Genomic DNA, 15,847 nt, shown 5'->3' with positions numbered 1-15,847 from the left:
CACTGACCTGCCTCTGGTCTTGAAATCAGCTCCCAGAGAGTTGACCTGTGCACGGATGTGTGATGTAACTTTGCAAATTAAGTGTGTAATGCTTTTAGAAAAACGATGCCCTTTCCTCCCCTGCTCCCCACCCCTGGGACCGGGTAATTTGCGGGCACATCTGTTGCAGGTGTTGGGGAATACTCTTGGAGATATTCTTAGATCCTGGCCTGGGGTCTAAAGGTTGAGAAGCTGGCTCCTGGGATGGGAGTAACAGGAGTAACAGGAGTGAGGGGGAAGGCCTGGGAGCAGGACTGGGCCTGGGCGGGTGGCCAAGGTGGGTGGCTAGATCAGCCAGTAGGAAAGTCAGAAAGGACCAGGACAGCTCTCAGGGGTAGGAAAGGGAGGCAGGCGCCAAACCCAGGCACATATATACACCGTGTTTACCAGATAACATTTACCACCTGGCCCAGACAAGTCACTTAACCCCTCCTGGCCAGAACAGTCTCACTTGTAAGGAGAGGTGCAGGCCTGCTAAGCTCCCAGACTGAGGTTGTGCTGGCTGCTAGCATTTTAATTTACAGATTGTCTGCTGGGCACCTGCATTGTACCACGTTCTGGGGGGAACGGGTGCAGGATCAAAGAGAAAAAGAGGAGGTGTAACCGGCACCCTTGCCTGCAAGAACCCATCACTCTTCCTACAATCTTGCCAGGGCTCCTCAATTTTCTTAGCATAAAATCCAAACTTGGATTCAAGATCCACACAAAACTGTGGGATCCAGCCCTGGTGCGTCCATCAGACAATATCCCAACATGGCGAACAGCACTTGATAATGTTGCAAACAAAACACAGCGCAATCTTCCCTTAATTTATATGGTAGATCCATTCTTAGACAATGCAATGTATAACTGATCCCGTGCCAAAGTTATCTTCAGTTTATATGAATAGGAGAGTTAAGTCCAGGGTAAGATCATCAGAAATTGGCTTTCCACCCATGTGAATATCCATTAGGACACCCCAAAGTCACACAGGACTCAGGACAGTCCATTGTCGTGTCAGACTGTTCCATGCACTGCTTGAAATCTTCTTGCATCCTTGGTGCCTACTCACTGAATTGATGGCACGCCCCCCACAAATATCCCAAACAAACTCAAGAGGGCAATATTGCTCCCTTGGGAATCATTGATCTAGCCCCTGCCTACCTCTCCAACGTTGGCTTTGTCCTACTCTCTCCTTGTCCACCACATTCCCGGCCACACAAGCTTTTGTCCATTCTTCCAACACATCAAAGGCCTTTGCACATGCTGTTCCCTCCCCCGGGAAGGCTCTTCCCTAGCTCCTCACAGAGTGGCCTTCTCACCCTTTGTGTCTCAGCTCACATAACATTTCCACGAGAGCAGATTTCCCAGCCACCCTACCTACCGTAACACATGCATCCCAGGCCTGCCAGGCTCAGCCATATTACCCTGTTCGTGTCTCTCACACATCATGCTGGAATGATCTTTTTCTAGGTTGTCTATCTCATTAGACTGGGGGCAGCAAACCTTTCTGTAAAGGTCCAGAGAGCAAATATCTTGGGCTTGGCAGGCCACATGGTCTCTGTCTCAGCAACTCCATTCTGTCACTGTAGCCCAAAAGCAGTCATAGGCCACATGGACTATGGAGATGCTGTGTACCAAATAAAACTTTATTTACAAAAACAGGTGGCAGTTGGGCTCAGTCCATGGGCAGCAGTTTGCCAGCCCCAACACTAGACTGTAAGTTCCTTATCTGTCCAGTTTCCTCTTGAATTCCCTGGGTCCAGCACAGTGTGGGGCCAATGGTAAGAGCTGAATGAGAGCATGTTAAAGAAATGTGTTTGTTGTCTGCCTAGAATGAGGAACCACCAGAAAACCCAAGAAAGACCTTCCGAATCTTAGCACCTAGGAAGGCATTTACATATTGGTCACACACCCAGCACCCAGCACCCCTTACAGTCTTGATAAGGAAGGGCAGGAGAATTCAGGGAGGGCTTCCTGGAGGAAGTGACCCTGACCAGCAGCTGAAGGAAGGATGGGATTTGGACCATGGTAGTTGTGGCACTCACTTGTTCAATCATTAATTCATTCCCTCGTTCGAGGGACTTGTGATGAGTGTCATATCAGGTCAGATAACACAAAGATGCCCATGAAGTGCTACTAAAGAAGGGGAAGACTTTGATTCTGTTGCCAGGGCAATCTAGAGATTCCAAGAACCCTGTGGCCCACTCACACTTCTGGGTACCTGATGCAAAGGAGATACCAAGGTCACATCTGACATGGCTCAGTAACGCCATAACTGGATTGTCATCCCACCAACCATCCATAGTGTCTAACCCCACAGTGAAATCAGTGTGAAACTGTCCTCAGCATCCCCCCAAACGCTCACCCTCCAACCCCACCCAATCGCAGGGCCCCAGCCCGAGGCCCTCCCTCACTCTGATCGCAGCCTGCTCTTGGGCCCTCCATCACCCAGTGGCATAATCATATGCTCTTCCCAGGAAGGGGTGCCCTAATGGTGGGTCTTCAGACAGAAGTCTGGGGCGATTTTTAGCAGCAGTACCCCTGGGCCATCAGAACCATGACACACCCACTAGGCAGTTCCAAGTAATTGGGGAAGAATATTTCAGCAGCAGGATGGGTACCTTGAGACCATGAGTGACAAGTTTTTGGTCTTTTAAGGGGTTATTCGAAACTCTTTTCCAAAAAAAGGACAAAGGTTATCCTTACTCTTCCCCCTTGGTTTTCTTCCCTCCAAAGCCCAAGGCCCTGAACCTCCTACAACCTCATCACTGCTTTTCCTTCTCTCTTCGCCTTGGCTTCTCAGAAACTCAGAGCCAAACGTATAGCCCATGACCTTCCGGGCCCTATCAGGGACGTGCTGCATTGTACATCTTCAGGTGAGCGGACTTTGCTACCACATTTCCCTTTCCCTGGGATTTCTCATCTGCTCTTTTTCTTTCTTTCTTTCTTCCTTCCTTCCTTCCTTCCTTCCTTCCTTCCTTCCTTCCTTCCTTCCTTCCTTCCTTCCTTCCTTCCTTCCTTTCTTCCTTTCTTTCTTTCTTTCCTTTCTTTCTTTCTTTCTTTCTTTCTTTCTTTCTTTTTTCTCGTCTGCTCTTGAAGTGGTAATAGACACACCTGTGTAGGGCAACTCAAGTCCTCTCAGAGGTGAGCCAGGTGTCTTTCTTTTGCATAAGAAAAAATTGCAGAATGTTCTCCCTACCTCCCCACCCCCTCCAAACCTGAACCCATTTTGTTAATATTAAGCTTAATTATTTTGAAGTGTAGTTTAATTTAAACCCAAGTTACTGTTAGCATTTCATAAGTAATAAAGTCATTTTCTACCTGCTAATGAGGGGTAAAAATAAACGTATTTCTCAACACAGTATTGATACCGTGTCATAAAAACAAACAAGAGAAAACACTCCATATAGGAACTTGAGGCCATGATCTTCTTCTTGTCTTCATCTCCTCAGATCTGTGCCTTTGTGGTGACCCTGACTTTGAGCTGGGGGCCATGGCCCAGAAGCTACTAAGGGTCCCAAGGGAAAAAAATCCCCAAAGGGCTGCTCTTCATAGAGTGACCAAGGGCCAGGCTTTGGGATGGGAGAACCCCTCATGCATTCCTTTGTTTGTTGGCCCATTCAATCAACCAAGTACCTTTCGGGTCAGGCACTGTGCTGAGCAGGGGGGGCCCTTGAACAAGATGAAGAAGCGTCGGGCCCCACCGCCAGCCCCAGACCTAACCTCACAGCACGGGGAGGCCACGAGAAGCAAGGGAGCTACCAAACGAACAAGGTCATTCCAACCTGTGCTAATGTAACAAGGAGCAGAGGGAGGGGGAGACGGACACATTAAGAAAGGCCGCTCAGAGGAGGTGATGTCTGAGCGGGCCACAGAAAGGGCAGGGGAAGCGAAAGTCAAGGAAAACGACAGAACAGGAAAGAATACAGACCTGGAAAACGCAGGGGTATAAAGGCCATCGAGGATGCCTGCCTCCACCTGAAGTTTCAGGGTAGAAAGGCAATTTTCAGGATGCCCGGGGAAACTGTTCAGAGTCCCCGCCTATAAACCTATGGGGACAACCCAATGTCACCCCCCTCACACGAGAGGGAGAAGAGGACAAAACATAGATCCTGACAGTGGGAGACCCAAAACAGAGAATAAAAAGTGGGGGTAAAAAACGAGCCAAGAACCCCATTCTTCTAACACAAACCAGTGGCCTTGTGCAAGGGGACACTGCTGGGACGTGGGACACCCGGGGAACCGTCAGCCAGTCCCTTGGATTCCAAGGGTCTGGTCCCTTCCAGACTTTGCTGAAGACCCCAGGCCCCTTCCCCAGACCATGCCGGAGGCTCTGGGTCCTTCACTATGCCGTCTGGAGGACCATGCTGGGAATCGCCAATGATCTTTCATTAGCTGATGAGCTAAAGCTCTTGTCTCTGCTTCTGTCTCGAGATAATGCCATCCAGGGCCTGCCTCGGAAGAGAGACGAACCCACTTGATAAACAGCAAGGGCTTCTCGCCCCATCCACGAGTGGGAGGCGCTTTCAAAGCCTTCAGAAAATAGTCACCGATGCCAGCAAGCTGGGGACACTCATTTGGGGTCTGCGGGCGACATCTGAACGCCAGGATCCCACAGTGACAAGCAGGGAAGGCACAAAACTCTACCTCGTCACCTTTTTAATGAGTAAAATCCTCTGGCTGCTGCCGGGGCCCTCAGAGACCTGCTATTAATGAGCGCTCAGAATAGACTGTGCCTGTTTTATCCATGTACGGAGGCCTGGGAGAGACACTTCAATTTCCATTTTACATCTGCTGCCACGTTCAAGTGGCTCCTTAAGGGCAGGAAAACACTTGGCAAATTCTGTCTTTAAAGAGACACATTCAAAGAGAGCTTTCGCTCCCCACAGCCACATTCTATATGTGAATGCTTTTCAATTTGCAAAGCATATATTTAGATTATGTATATGGAAACCTGGTAGGCAGCCGGCCTCAGCTGCACACACAGCTCCCCCTGCCCCTTGGGGCGGCAAAAAGAGGGCTTCCGGTCTGGTCCTCCGATTCGGTGCCTTCACTCACTGAGAGGGGGACAAGGACAGCCTCCGTGTCGTCCCTATTTGTGAACCTTGGTCCTAGGCAGCAGCCCCTGCGGCTCCTAACGTGGTAAGCCCCACTGTCCGCACAGGGTTGTGCGTGAGCAGAGATCTAGGAAGGGGGCTGGCCCCAGGGCGTGAGCCACGAGGGGCCCAGAAAGGAGGTGTGACTGACCTGAGCCCACAGGGGAGCTGGGGGGATGGGGCGAGACCCCGGCCTGGGTCTTTCCAAGGCTACGAGAGGGTGTTGAGTAGAGGAGAGAGGAGGAGGAGGTGAAGGCAGGGAGGAACTCCGGACCACAGCATACACCTGGAGGTCTCAGCGATGGCCCCCTTGTCCCGGGAGCCACTGCCTGCAAGGGGGGTGAGGGTGAAGTTGGGGAATGCACCCAGCGTCAGGGACCGGGGACAGTGTAAAGTACAACCTCGGGCTCTTGCATTTACCACCTGTCTCAGTTCAGCCACTATCGCAGAAATACCACAGTCTGGGGGCTTAAATAGCAGACAGCCGGGGTGCCTGAGTGACCTAGTGGGCTAAGCGTCTGCCTTGGGCTAAGCTTCTGCCTTCGGCTCAGGTCATGATCTCAGGGTCCTGGGATCGAGCCTCCCGTCGGGCTCCCTGCTCAGCGGGAAGCCTGCTTCTCCCTCTCCCTCTGCTGCTCCCCCTGCTTGCTCCTTCTCTCTCTCTCTCTCTCAAATGAATAAATAAAGTTTTTTTTAAAAATAGCAGACATCTCTTTCTTTCAGTTCTGGAGGCTGAAGTCTGAGGTCCTGGTGCCAGTATGGTCAGTTTCAGGTGAAGGCTTTCCTCCTGGATCGTAGATGGCTGCCTTCTCACCATGTCCTCATATGGCAGGGAGAGAGAGCTCTGTGCCCTTTACCCACTTATGAGGGCACCAACCCCATCATGGGAGCTGCACCCTCATGGCCTCTTCCAAACCTAATTACCCCTGAAATGCCCACCTCCAAGCACCACCACACTGGGGATTAGGGCTGCAACATACAAATTTGGGCCGGAGGAGGGGGACACAAACATTCAGTCCATAGCACCACTGTGTGATCTTGGGCAAGTTGCTTACCGTCTCTGAGCCTTCACTTTTCATCTGTAAAATGGGATCAGCATCCCCCTGGCGGTGGGTCTGGGGATGCTGTGACCTGCACTTGGACAGTGCCTGGCACTCAGGCAGAGCGAGCATAGTGGTCTGCATTTACTTCTATAGCCCCGTGATCATCAGAATCCTCCAGAGTGAGAAACCCATTCTCCAAGCAACCTCAAAAGACCCACAGGATGAATGCGTCGTGAAGAGAAGAAATCCAGAGAAATCAAACTTATCCATACTTTGAAAAGGGACGATGTGGGATGAAAGCCGCCGACAGCGTGAATTACTGTTGATTTCATCATTGTTGCCATCCCCAGAACAAACAGCCCCAGAAAGCACAGTGGTTGTAACCCTAAGCCTGTGGCATCCCAGGGCATTTCCAATTATCTCAAAGTGTGTTATAAAATGCTCACCAAAGATAACTTGAGTTTTCTCTCATTCAAAATGCCACCATTCTCCATCATCAGCACTTTGGCAAGTGGGAGAGGGGGCACAGCATCGTGCTGTGGCAGAGCGTGCCTGCCGCTTCCCTAGTACCCATCCTCCCTCACTCATGAGCATCTAGAGTCTGGAGGCGATGATGTGCCCACTTGCAGAATCTGCTTCCCAGCCTCTCTTACAGCCAGATGTGGCCACATGACAACATTCTGGCCATGGAAGCAAGAGAAACTCATACAAGGAATTCTGGAAAGGTTCTCTGAAAGGGAGAAAAGACAACTAGAGAAAGACCCTTTTGCTTTACCCTCTTCTTGCTTCCTGCTGCCTGGAATGTGGACATGATGGCTGGAGCTGCAGCAGGCATTTTGAAACACTGAGGACAGAAGCCAAATGTGGGGAATGGCAGAGCACAGGAGAGACAGAGCCTGGGCCCCACAGGATCATGAAGCTGCCACACCAGCCTACCCAGGACTTCTTGTACATCAGAGGGGAAACTAGGCATTTCAGCCTTTGTTATAGGAGTTTTCTGTTAGGGACAGCTGAACTTAATCCTAATGTATATACTTAGTTACTAGAGGCTGGTGAGTGTGTGGAAGAGGAGCCCTGGGTCCCTGGCTACCGATCCGTCCTAGGCAGGTGACACAGGTGGGAGGTGGAGAGGAAGGGGATGGAACATGTGCAGGATGAGGGTCCAACAGCACCTCCTGGCTAGTGCCTACTAAATCCAGCTAGTGCTGGACCCCAGGTGAGGGATCCATCTCTCCCTGTGTCACCTTCTGGAGCCCTCTAGCCTAAGCCAGAGTCTAAAAGGGGACAGGGTGCTGCCACAGGAAAACAGCCTAAGTCAAAATGAACTCTGGTTCAAGCCCTACCTCTGACTTAGCAGCGGTGCAACTTTGGTGAAGCCACTTCACCCCCGGGCCTCAGTTTCCTCCTCTGAAAAATGAGATTCACGGTAACACCCACCTCAAAGGGTTATGTAGAAAGTGTAAACACAGTACCTGGAATTCAGCCCTCAGAAATGATAGCCGTGATTATTATAGATGAGTTGTGAATTGACATTATTTTCAGAGGGAGGTTTTGGGGCAAAGGCACATCCTCCCTGGAAAGGCAGGAGGGAGCAAGGCTCTGGCCAGTGGCAGTGGTCCATTCTTCCCAGGTAGGGTGAAATCGGCTCGGGTAGCACAAACGTCACTCCCAACTGTCTGCGAGCTAGAAAGAAGACAGAACCGTGAAGGAGGAGACCCAGCTTCCGTCACTGGCTTCACCACTAACTAGCTGTGTGACTTCAGGTGAGTCACGGCCTCTTTCTGAGCCTCAGTTTCCCCACCCCCACGAAATGAGGATGCCAGCTCCCATGTCTGAGTCCCCTCCCAGCATCAAAGTGCAGCAATCCCACGACACAGAGAGACTGGAGAACCAGGATGGAAACAGCCAATCCACCGAGTTTGCCCCCAGCGTCCTCAACCCTACCATCCATTCTCGGATATGCTTTCCAATTGTATTCCTGTCATTTTGAAGGCCTGATTCAGGAAGAAGCATTATTCCTGCAGACACTAAGGCTTGATCTGAGGAGAGGGGTAAGAAGAGATTTGAGAGAGCAGTTTGCCTCCCTTTATGCACACCTGATGAAAAAATTCAGATGTGCAAACCCAATAAATTGGAAGATTCTCAGTTTACAAAAAAGAATCATCTAGAAATGCAAACAATTTTGCTCATCTGAGTCCTGCTCATAGGCATCTGTGCATTGATGATGGGAAGGAAATCATGCTGAGTGTTAGCTACCTAGTTTGAGGCCTTAACCACATGGTTAACATATATCACTAACTCAGTCCTTTCCAGAAGAATCCCATCAGGCAAGCACTCCCGTCCTCATTTTGCTAGCAGGATAGAGGGACAGTAAAGTTACATGTTTTTTGCTTAAATTAAGGTCATGCTGCCAATCAGAGATTGAGCTGGGATACTAATCTTGAGCTAATCTAGGCTGTTACCATCACACCTTCACATCCGAAAGAGAAATAGCACAGATGGGATGATGCCCAGCAACAGAACAGAATTTCATCCTAAAATCAGCTGGCGGTGGCTGTCTGTGTGACCTCAACGCCGTCCCAGAATCTCTCTTTGCTGGTGTTTTCTCATATACAGGTGGGCACTGGAGAGATCCGAGCCCCACTCTGCAGGATCTCCAAGTCGTCAGGATGCCCCGTCCCACTCCATCGTCAATATACACCGAGGCTGCAAAGCTGAGAGCACACAGCCGTGGAACAATGCCCTGCTTGGGAACCACCGATGGGACGGACAGATGGCTGGCGACCTTGACTTCACATGTCTTCTCTTCCCTGCCCACCCCTGACACCAACTCCAGAACCCTGTGGGTCCCTCCTCAGTTTCCAAACCCAAGCAGATCTGCTTACAAACCGGAACGTGTAACACGGAATATTTGGGATAACTGGGGGTCTCTCCAAATGTCCACCCAAGTGCCATTCTAGAGACTCTGTTTACCCAACAGTGTCGTTAGGAGGTGGGGAACACTGGCTTGCATTCACATTTACCTGCATCAGCCATGCGGTGCCAACGGATGTAACTGCCCCATGGCATCCGCTGAGACTTTTGCAATATAGAGACGGTGTTGCCATAAAGAATTTAATAGGCCAGCAACTGACACTCAAACTCTTTGGATTCACCAATGAATCTAATGCCCAGGTGTTGCCAGCAGCATTTATTGTCTCATAATTTGATTTACTTTTTTTCCAGGCTGCTCCGAGTGCCTGCAAGTAGGGGCAAAATGGCTGATGTCTCCAGATGCCACGGAGGCTAATAAAGCTTACTGTGCTCCCAGCATGCTCTCTGCTGTCAGAAACCGGCAATTAACTTAATAGGGTTCTTGAAATGGAGTCGATCCGGGAAATGTGGCATGTGTTGACACTCTCCCGCTGATCCAAGCAGCCTCCCACCATTGATTTGCAGGGTCTGTTTGCTATTTGAATTATTTAGGAGCTTGTTATGTGAATTAAAAAGCAGCACTTTGCAGCATTAAGTCTAATATTTTATGATCTTCAATTGATTAGGTGGGCTTTCAGGATTACATGGAAAGGTTAAGATAAAACACGCCTCAGACAGGCAGCGCTCACCAGCCTGCTTCGCTCTTCAAAAACCTAGAGGAAAACCCAAAAGGAGCCTGCCTCTCTTGTCCCTCCCAAATGAGTCCTCGGGAACCCGTGTTTGGACCATCAAAGAGCTTTTTCACCCCAAGGATACCAGGTGCCCTGGCTTCTCAGGACCGAAGGAGGGTGGTCCCCCATTCCTCCACCTTTCATTTATGTCTTTCTTGGCACAAAGACGCCACCGATGATGTGATGCCCAGAGGGACTGCATCCCAAGCCTGGGCCTGCAAAAGGAAAGCCCTGCTGTGGGTTCCCAGCCACTCGATTGGACCTGGATGGGCACTGATGCCACAGCTGCCTGTGGCCAAGGGTGTGTCCAACACGCGTCCCTCGACCATGAGTGCCAGTTCATGCTTTCTTTGCCCTACCAGCTCTCACCACCCTCTCCCTTGGCCTATGACCATAGTTTTCCGCTGGGCTTCTCCCAGCACCTCCCTTGCAATCCACCCTACATTCTGCAGCCAAAGCTACTTCCGGCGATGAAACTCCCCTGTTCAGAAACATTCAGTGGCTCCCCATTGCCATTTGTTAAGTATATATACTCATCAACCTGAGCCCAGACTCTCTTTCTAGCCTCGTCGTCCATTGCCCCCATATCAATCAACCAGACTGAGCTACTTATTATTCTTTAAAAATACTTTTTTGCTTTCTCAACTCTCAAGCTTTGCTCATGGCATTCACTTGGTGCGTTACGCCTCCCTTCCTCACCTGCTGAAACTCTACTAGTCCTTGATAACGACAAGAGTAAATAAGTACATAACATAGAGCTTCCTATATTCCAAGCACTTTAAATATTATTTAATACTTATAATCCTGTTAGGTTGGTACCTTTATTATTTCCATTTTATAGATGGCAAAATTGAGGTTCAGGGAAGTTAGCTAATTTCCCCAAAGTCATTCAGTGAGCTGGGGCTTAAAACCAGGTAGACAAAGCTCATCTCAATTCCACTGCCTTGGTAAAGCCATCCCTGCCTTTACCTAGGTGCCCTTTTTCCTCCAAGCAGACTTCTTCAGGCAGCAGGTACACGTACACGGCTCTCTTCTCTGCCAGGATGCTGATGCCTTGGCACAGTCCGGGCCTCTCTTGTATCACTGCAGGGTTTAGGACCCAAGTTTGCACACAGTAGGTGCTGACTCAAGCAGGCTGGCAACCTGACCACAGGGTGGCTCCGCACCCCATAGTCACAGCCCCAGAAGAGTATTTACCTGGTCCCTCTTGCACTTTCCAAGAGGTGGACGAAGGCATTGCCAGGTGCCAAGTGAGTGACAGTGCAAGCTCTAAGGAGTGACTTGAATTTCAATCCAGGCACCACCTCTTTTAACCATGCAACCTTGGGGAAAAGAGTAAATTAGCCTCACTGAGCTAGGTGTTCTCACCTCTAAACGGAAGTAAATAGTCCACATGCCATAAGGAAATTATCAAAATTAAATGCAATAATGCATCAAAAGCACTTAGGATACATGGTCCCTAGCACATATTAGGGGCTTAGAAAAAGTCTGTAGTCATTACCATTGGATTGACCCCAGTAGAGTCTCTAAACCACCTCCAGCAGCTCTGGGCCCTGGGCCCTGCCTCTCTATACCTCCAGTTCCTCACCTGGAACATAGGCTATTTCAAACTCACCTGATAGGATTAGGGGGAAGGATTTAATGAAATAACAGATGGATCTGGAACAGAACAAACATTCAATATATGAGTAATAATATCTTATTTTTAATTAATATAACCTTCAGCCAAGCTGAGAATATTTACTTTTCTAGAACACCATAAAGATGGTCCCTGACCCCCAGAATCAACCACCTTGTGCAAAACACATGATGTCTGCCTCATTCCAACTCCGCAGCAGGCTGTGAGGAGAAAGGGGATAGAAGCCACCCAGGGGGCACTTATTTGAACAGGGGAGGCAGGACAGAAAGAGCTGATCTCCCCTAGGGCAGGAGGAGGGCAGGGCTGCATGCCTGGGGGCCCTGAGCAAAGTCCCAGGGACTCAGCTGGGAGGAGCTGCTGCCTGGTCCTGTGACCTGTGACCCATCAGATCTGTTGGATGTGCCACGAGGATGACAGCAAGCACTTTGGCAGCTGCGGCATGGCAGAGAGCGTCTGTGTGATTAGCGAGGCCTTCATAGGAGACCTTCTCCCTGGGAGGCTAGGCCGTCACTAAAATCCCTTAAGTAAGGTGTCACCTTCGGAACCTCTCTGCTGCAGGGAGGCCCTGAAACCAGAAAGACGTTCCCAGGACCATTTAACTGCCACATTCTGCTGGATCTTATTCTTTAAGGCAGTCGAGGTCTTCACCTTGGGCCATGTGGATGAGCTTAAGAGGGCTGGGACCCAGGAAGTCTCTCAAATATGTACAAAATCTTACATGAAGGTATGCAGCTGTTTCTACTAGGTAGAGGTTCTATACGATTCTGTATACATCAGGAGAGACTAACTGCTCGCTGCAGTAACAACCCCTAAGTCTCAATGGCTTAATGCAGCGTGTCACAGTCCAAGCAGCCTGATAAAGCATAGTGGTGAAGAGCAGGGGCTGGCAGGGGCTCCACCATCTCCACCACGTGGCCTCCGAGGTCACCGTGAACACTGACATCCTGTTGGCAGATGGGGGAGAAAATGAGCATGAGTGATCTTACAAGAAACTTCAGGGGCCAGGCCTGGAAACAGCCCACGTTACTCCTGCTCACATTCCATTGGCCAGAACTTGGTCACATGGGTCCCCTGACTGCAAAGTATGCTGGGAAATGTAGTCTTCCTAGGTACCCAGGAGGGAAGGAAAACTGGTTTTCCAGAATGTATCTCAGAGTCTTTCAAAAAGGACTTGTATGGGGGGGAAGAAAGGCAGAGTATAAAGAAGACTAATAAATACCATTTGCTTTATGTACATTATTCATTTAATCCTAACTATTAGTAGCAGATTTTTTTATTTTATATCCATTTACTAGATAAGGAAACTGAAGCTCAGAAGAGTAAGTCACTTGCAAAGGATCACACGGTAATGAATGGTGAAACCCAGAATATACCTCAGGCTCCTCTCTTGTCAACATGCAGTTTTAAAGGCACTCCATTCTATGACTTCTGTGTATTACATATTTTGAGTGGGAAAGCAAACGTGAATGGAGAAGATAATTTTGAGCTTGTATTTTAGGGTCAGCTAACATTTATGGACTGCTTACTCTGTGCCAGACACCATTTAAAATGCTTTTCCAGGGCGCCTGGGTGGCTCAGTTGGTTAAGCGACTGCCTTCGCCTCGGGTCATGATCCTGGAGTCCCTGGATCGAGTCCCGCATCGGGCTCCCTGCTCGGCAGGGAGTCTGCTTCTCCCTCTGACCCTCCCCTCTCATGTGCTCTCTCTCATTCTCTCTCTCTCAAATAAATAAATAAAATCTTTAAAAAAATAAAAATAAATAAATAAATAAAAATAAAATGCTTTTCCATGTATTGCATAATTAACTCCTCCCACTGACCTTATAAGATCATCTAGCTATTATCTCAGCTTTATGGATGAGAAAATGGAGGCACAGAGAAGTGACACAATTTTCCCAAAGCCCCACAGCTAGTAAGTGGGGGAACGGGGACTCCATCCCTGGCAGTTACTCCAGTCCCATAGGTATGCACTGCCCCCACCAACCCGTGCGTACACCCATTCAGGGTGCAGTTGCTCTAGGCCACCCCATGAGATCAAGGCAAATAGAGACTGTGTATCCTTCATCCTTGAGCCCCCACCATGCAGCCCGGTCCTGCCCCTCTCCCTCCAAAACCATAGCCTGACAGTGGGAATCCTCCCAAGGACATGTCAACACACCAGCAGAGTCCCCAGCCACCCGTTGTCTGGGAGCACCATGACAGAGCCCATCAGCCCATGTAGGGTCGCTGCTGTAACCCCACGGGGTGGCTACCCTCCCCTTTCCAACCCCATTCAATCCACTTGATGGTTTCATGAAGGTAGATCTTTTACTATCTCCAACCACTGCGTCATTTAAGCCAAAATAAATTTAGTTAATGGGGCCAGAAGCAGGTCTGGGGTGAACATGGAGGGGAACGAAGGCAACAACATCTCTCCTCACACCACCCTGGCCCTCCTAGGGATTGTTTCCCCAGGGAGAGGTCCTGGGGATGGCAGATCGTGTCCTCACTTTGCGCCTTGTACAAGGCCAAGGTGTCGACCTCAAGCTCTTGCACAAAAGCAGCAGGCTGGTGGGTGGGTGTGTGGAGGGGATAAGAATCAGCCCGGAGGCACTCAACAGAGGCCTTGTGTGGTGACGAACCCCCAAGACTGAGGAGGGCTGAAGGATGTAAAACACCAAGGCTGAAGGGGGGGAACCTTCAGACAAATGTAGAGCTAAAGCCAAACGTTCAGAAGCAGAAGGGATGAGGGCAGCCCCCCTCCTCCATGCCGGCTACACGCTGGGCCCTGTGGAGCTCTGGCAAAGACACCAGGACTGGAGTCGGCCAGACTTGCTTCAAGGCCGGCTCCTCCATTCATTAGCCCATTGTTTTACCTCTCAGTCTCTCAGCCTGTAAAATGGGTATAATGTCTGTCCCACCTCACAGGGCTGTTGGAAGGCCTGGGGACTTGAGCACATGAAGCACCAAGCACAGGGTCTGGCATGAGGCCAAATCCAAGTGTTGGCCCGGAGGGCCTTTGAATACCGTCCTCTTAGAAACAAACAAACAACAAGTAACAGACTCAATTGTCTAGTCATCTGTATCACCAAACAAGACACCTCATTATAGTCATTTGTTTTGCAGTTAAAATAATCACCTCTTCATTTGTCCTGGGCCGTGCAGCAGGATCGATGAGGTAGGCCAGTCACTTGTCCCCCGGCCCACCGTGCCCAGCAGGGACCAGTGCCCACAGAACCAAACACTTCTGAGGTCAGCAGTTCGCCCTTTACTGCACTCGTCCCCGGACACGATCTTCATTAATGCTCGCAGTGGCCCTGGGAGGCAGGTGGAGCCGACCTCATGACCCCTTCTACAGACAGGGAAATGGAGACTCCCCAAGGCTTTCAGTTAGCAAGTAGCAGCTCCAGGGCTCTAAGTCTGGTCCTCTGGCTCCAAACGCAGGGTGTTTTTTGGCAACACCGAAGGGGCTCAGCACGCTCTCGGCTGCCTGAGGACTGACAGGCGGGCGCCAGGGTTCAGAGCATGGGCCCTGGAGCGAGGCTCTGTGGGTCCCCATCCCAGCTGTGCCATTTACTATCCCTGAGACCTTGGGCAAGCTGCGGGACCTCTCTGTGTCTTATCTATGAGATGGAGCTGATGTCACTTCCTCCCACTTAGAGTGCTGAGATATGTGTAAAGCCATGAAAACGGGGCCTGGTGTAGACAGTAAGAGCCATTAGGCATCACAACTGATACCCTTCGTGGGGAACCACACCCGCTCACCTACCTTCTCTGTTTGCTTCTGATGCTCCGTGCCCCTGGATGGCCGAGGCTGTCTTATCCATCCTGGAGATGAAGACAGAGGGTGAGTGTGGGGTGGTGGTTAGGAGCGCAGGCTCTGGTTCTAAGTCCAGACCCCGTCACTCCCTGGCTGTGTAACCCTGGTGAACTTGGTGTTTGTGCGCTCTGAGCCCATTTCCTTCTGCAGAAAAGGGGATAATAATAGAATCTGGTTCATAGAGCTATAACTCAGTAAATTATACACACAAAGCACCTAGAACAGTTCCTGGCCCGAGGGAAGGGCTAAACAAGTATGAGCTATTATTGTATCGATGTTCCCGGCACCCATCACTGTGCTCAGTCCAAAGGAGCTAAGCAATCGGTTTTGGATGCATGAATGAGTTGAGTGTTTGTGCTTCTTGGTCTCTGGATAGCCAGAGGTCCTCAAATTCTTATCCAAAGATATGACCCTGGGATGGGAGTTGGCCACCAAGGATGGTGACCGTGTCCGAGATACTCATTATTTATAATGACCTCACCGAGTAAATAAATAGCGTGAGAGGGGGAGCCAGGCCAGGCCTTCCAGAAATACTCTGTCCCTGGCTCCAGCTTGGGTACGGAGACACAGTGACCCTAGCCAGTTGACTCATCTCCCCAACATAAGC

The 15,847-nt window shown here is 50.1% G+C and overlaps 1 long non-coding RNA gene across 3 annotated transcripts in view; it reads right to left on the bottom strand.

Moving 5' to 3' along the window:
• The window catches only part of LOC118026896, a 32,225-nt gene extending 16,867 nt beyond the window's left edge, over positions 1-15,358 (bottom strand). For 2 of the 3 annotated variants that reach the window (XR_004683713.1, XR_004683709.1), the window contains exons 1-3: positions 12,162-12,423; positions 11,420-11,463; positions 7,633-7,843 (exon numbers count right to left, since the gene is read on the bottom strand). This is a non-coding gene — a long non-coding RNA (uncharacterized LOC118026896). Of the gene's footprint in view, positions 1-7,632; positions 7,844-11,419; positions 11,464-12,161; positions 12,424-15,189 lie in introns of those variants that run through there. The other variant, XR_004683711.1, reaches the window with a different exon arrangement.
• Positions 15,359-15,847: the final 489 nt, after the last annotated feature.

The sequence above is a fragment of the Mirounga leonina genome, unplaced genomic scaffold, assembly GCF_011800145.1.
Source record: "Mirounga leonina isolate KUSES-001 unplaced genomic scaffold, KU_Mleo_1.0 Mir_114, whole genome shotgun sequence".
NCBI classification, from domain to species: domain Eukaryota; kingdom Metazoa; phylum Chordata; class Mammalia; order Carnivora; family Phocidae; genus Mirounga; species Mirounga leonina.
Note: the sequence above shows the minus strand (reverse complement) of the source record. Positions and strands in the feature narration are given on the sequence as shown.